Source organism: Psammomys obesus, unplaced genomic scaffold, assembly GCF_907164565.1.
Source record: "Psammomys obesus unplaced genomic scaffold, mPsaObe1.curated_primary_1811, whole genome shotgun sequence".
NCBI lineage: Eukaryota > Metazoa > Chordata > Mammalia > Rodentia > Muridae > Psammomys > Psammomys obesus.
Genome location: NW_026596051.1, coordinates 46,048,344 through 46,053,006, shown reverse-complemented (window position 1 = coordinate 46,053,006; position 4,663 = coordinate 46,048,344). Strand labels below are relative to the sequence as shown.

Sequence of the window (4,663 nt, the reverse complement as noted above, 5' to 3'; positions counted from 1 at the left end):
TATGTGTGTGTGTGTGTGTATCTCTGTGTGTAAATGTGTGTGTGTGTGTATGTATATGTTTATGTGTGTATACGTGCGTGTGCATGTGTGGTTGCATGCTTGCAGCACATATCTGGATATCAGAAGACAACTTCTACCTTTATGTGGCTCTAGAGGTGGAATCGGGTAGTCAGGCTTGCAGAGCAAATGCCTTTATCATCTGAGCCCTCACCCACAATTTCTTGTTGTACTCATTTTCCACCACAGACTTCATGCACACTTCTTGCAACACGTAAGACTCTTGGTAAGCAGGCCACATCAGCAGCAGGAGCTGTGTCTGTGCCCCCGAGAAGGGCAAGAGTGTGCACGTGTTACTGAGGGCATGAGACACCCGAGAGAGAAGGGAAGACGCACAGTGTGGCTAGTGGGTTTCTAGAGCTGAGAAGGGGGCCGTGGTGGTGCTGCTTGGGTTGGTCATCGTCCCTGTTCTGCTTCTTCTTTTTAACAATGAACGCGTCTTCTAGCTCTTGTTGACCAATGGAGAAGCGTAATTACATAGGCACTGAGGATTGAACTTAGAGTTTCACTGCTGCTAGGCCGCATTCTAACTTCAATTTTTAAAGAATTGTTTGAAGTAAATCCATGCACAGAGGACTGGACTGCAAACAGAATGTGCAGTGAGTCATTTTCCCGTAGGCGCTCAGGTCCAAACAATGAGCTGCTGCGCTCTGCGGCTCAGCTCCGAGCTTCCGCAGTCATCTTGAGAGTCGATGCGGAGACCTGTGCGTCTCGGTGCTGCTATTACATTGCACAATCCTCTACACACCACAGCAGTGAGAGGGGAACCCAGGCTTCATACCAAAAAGGTTCACACGCTCTGACATTCACATTCTGGTTTCATTTTGACTTGAAAGTCACACAGAAACCAAATGATTAAATCTGCATTTCCTTTGAACTCTGTGTAAACGGTGAGGTAGGGATTCCCCTTGTAGATGACATTCCTTACCAAAAAAGCTTCTGGAGGCTCTCGGGTCTGAAGATGTCAGCTGCCTCGACTCTAGCCCAATCCCGTGGGATTAGACACTTCCCGTGGGACTTCACAGGCCTCTCTGCAAGCTCACACCTCTGCAACAAATCATGGTCGCTTTCAGATTAACTGTTGGTTCTCACAGTTCTCTTGAGCAGGAGAGAGGAAGTGAGAGAGGTTTGCAAGCCCCTGCTGCAGTCATTGCTTGTAGATGGAGAGGCCAAGGCCCGAGGCTCGCTGTGTTTTTCTCACGACGGGGTGCGCCATGGCTGGCCTCCAGCCCCGGGCTTTGACTGCACGGCACTGCGTGTGCTCCGCAGGCGCACTGCGGTGATGTCTTCAAGCCAGCCATTTGGGGGTTAAATTCATCGTATCACAGCGGCTTCAGGAGCGTTGAAAGGTGTGCGGGGCTCCCTTCTATCCCTGCCCCGCCTCTCTGCACTCGAGCACCCCAAGGTTCTCAACTTTGCGCTTCCTTGGGAGGTTGGTGATGACTGACGCCATCAGCCACTTAGAAATGAGCAAGCTTGAAGGTCGTCCAGCGTGGGCCTCCTCCTTCTCATCTGCTTTGAGCCCCAATCTTGCCTCCCTGTTTTAAAAGGGGGAAGCACAATTGCCCTTCTTCAGGCATGCCAAAGTGGGGAGAAAATGTCACAGTTGTCCTCAAGATCTGAGACAGCATGACAGATGGACAATGGTTTAGACATAGGAGGAAAATGGGACATAGCAGTGCTCTCCTGAGGCCCAGCAGGGAAGACCTTCTTGCTTCTGCTAAAACATGGCTGCTGTTCCTTATACTTACTAGCTTCCTTTCTTTACTTCTTGCTGATCTGTGCTGCTGCATGATTTCTGGTCAGAAAAATGGGGTGAGAGTTGTATCTTTGACCACAGGGAGATAGACCGTCTGAACTGCCTAAGAGATCCCAAGATTGCCATAGGCTTTCTGGTAAAGATCAAAGACATGCTACTGTCCTCTCCCTATTTAATCTAAATAAATCACCCGTCAATCACTCAAGCGGGAAAATGCCCCTCAGGAAAGCAGTCTGCTCCAGAGACTTGAGAAAGCACTGTCATGCTAAATACATGTAGCTTGGCACAGTGGTCTCGCTGTCGTGACCGGGAAAGCGTTTCGAGTGACTCTGTGAGAAAGCTTACCCAGCATCCTCGTTAGGTCACCTGAGATCACGAGAACAGGGAGCCGCCAGGGGGCCAGAGCATGGTCCTGATGCTGCCGTCCTTTCCTCGCTGTCTCCTTGCAGTTCAGCCCCGCAGGCTGTCTCCAGGAGCCTGTCCGTCTCTTCTCGTTTACCCAGCTGGTTGGATAGTTTTCACACCCGTCTCTTGTGCCTCACTCCTCTATTCAGGACCAGTTGTAACGTCTTCTCTTTTGTTTATGACATCATTTGCTTATTTGACTCTTCTCTCTTCTTTATTAATCTACGTAAAAGTTTGTGACCTTTATCCTTTCCAAAAAAAAAAAAAAAAAGAAAGAAAGAAAGAAAGAAAGAAAGAAAGAAAGAAAGAAAAGAAAAACTTCAAGTTTCACTGACCTTTCCTGTTTATTGAGTTTCTTCTCCTGGGGAGATAGAAATAAACATCTATTTGCCCCAGACTGGGACAGACCAAGGTAACGAGCCCACCCGAGTCAAGCTTAGTGAACTTGGATTTAGATTAGTGAGTTTACAGGAGAACGGCGAGGGGTTTCGGAAGTGTGAACGATGCCCAAACAGCGGTACCACAGCCCATCACGGATAAGGACCCTGTGGAGGCCGTGTCACTGAATCACACATCGTGTACACCACCATCTCCCAAGATGGCTGCGGCCGGGGAAAGGTGTGGGACGGAAGGGCGAGAATCCCAAGGGAGGGTCCTCTGAGCCCACCTTCCACCAACAGCTCCTCACGAGCTTCCTGGTCGTCACTACAGACCAACTGTCGTGTTCTTCTGCTTGTTTCGTTGCCGTGGCCGTCGGGCCAGCTGCGGCTTCCTTTCTTTAAGCTCTGCTGTCTCTTATGTGCGTTAGTCTACTAATTGTGATATTGATTTTCTTCCCCAAGCCCCCCGCCATTCCCCCTAGTTTCTTGAGATATAGAGTTAGGTTGTTTAGATCTTTTTCCCTCTCAATTTGTCAGTTTTTCACCACCAGATTTTCTCTTAGAACTTCTCTGACTGTGCCCTTTAAGTTTCAGCTTGTTATATTTCCATTTTCATTAGCAGATTAAAAAAAAATCTTGGGGCTAGAGAGAGGGCTCAGCAGTTAAGAGCACTGGCTGCTCTTCAGGAGGTCCTGAGTTAGATTCCCAGCAACCACATGGCATCTCCCAACCACGTATAATGGGATCTGATGCCCTTTTTTGGCCTGTAGGCATTCATGCAAACAGAGCCCTCGTATAAAATACATCATACATACATACATACATACATACATACATACATACATACATACATACATACATAAAATTTCTTCTGGCTTCACGCAAAAGGTTTCCTCCTAACTGTGTTTGTTGTTTTGGTTTGTTTGCTGAGACAGAGTCTCTCTACGTAGTCCTGGCTGTTTTGAAACCCATTATATAGACCAAGTTGGTCTGAAACTCCCAGAGAAGTAATAGAATACTGTATTATACAAACACGAACGAACACCTCCAAAGCAGAAACGTGCTTAATTGTCTCCGGATGAGCCTGTGTGGCGCTTAGCCTCCGCCCTCTGAGGCATGTCCCTGTGAGCCAAAAAGCTGGTGCTCTGAGGGGGACTGAGCCACGGTCAGGTGATCGCGGCCTTTTCCTGCTCACTCCTCCTTGCCCTCCTTGCCCTCTCTTGGCAGGATGAGGCACGCAGGCGAGTGAAGGCACACCTCCCGGCAGCTTCGGGAACTATGGCTGTGCCGGCAGTGGGTAGAATGCCTGTGGAGAAAAGAAAAAGACACTCTTTGGCAGTCTGAGAGGCAAAGTAACTGCTATAAAATGTCTGTCCATCAAAACAGGTCATGAAGTCAAAAATAAAAACAAACTATTAGCTGAAATGGACTCACAATTTGATTCTACAATTGGATTTCTAGGTAAAACCATAGATAGACTGAAGATTTCTCCACAGGGGGCCAAACTGCTCTGCTGTGATGCTGTTTTCGTGGTTTGTCATTTACTGGATTATTAAACTGAGGTGATACAAGTTAGTGCGGGCTTTGAATTTGTCGCAGTTAATGTCTTGAGGGCACCACTTTGATAACCAGCATCCCAACGTTCTTATTGGCCTTCTCCAGTGACGATTACTGGAGTTTTCCTCTTCCAGAAATCATATAATGTTGTTTGAATACTGTTCCTTATTGGCTCATTAAGATCCCTGTTTTCAGGGGCATTGAGTTAGTCACTGTGGCTCTACCAACGTTGTCCCAGGGTTTTCCGGTCAGAGCAAATAGGAATACCATACCCTGTAGCTACATAAGTGTAACTTTCTGAATTAAGGGGAGAGCAGAAGAATGCCAGAGACCCTGAGAGCAGCTTTTGTGGGGCGGGTGCACAGTGGACAAATGCTCCCTTTCATGTGCTTGACGTCATCATTGTGATGGTGCCCTCCTTTCCTTGATGTCATCATTGTGATGGTGGCCCTCCTTTACTTGACGTCATCATTGTGATGGTGGCTCTCCTTTCCTTGACGTCATC

At 47.9% G+C, this 4,663-nt stretch overlaps 1 pseudogene; it reads left to right on the top strand.

Annotated features, from left to right (window-relative positions):
- Nucleotides 1–649: 649 nt before the first annotated feature.
- Nucleotides 650–4,167, top strand: LOC129688828 (BET1 homolog; annotated as a pseudogene).
- The last annotated feature ends 496 nt before the right edge of the window (nt 4,168–4,663 follow it).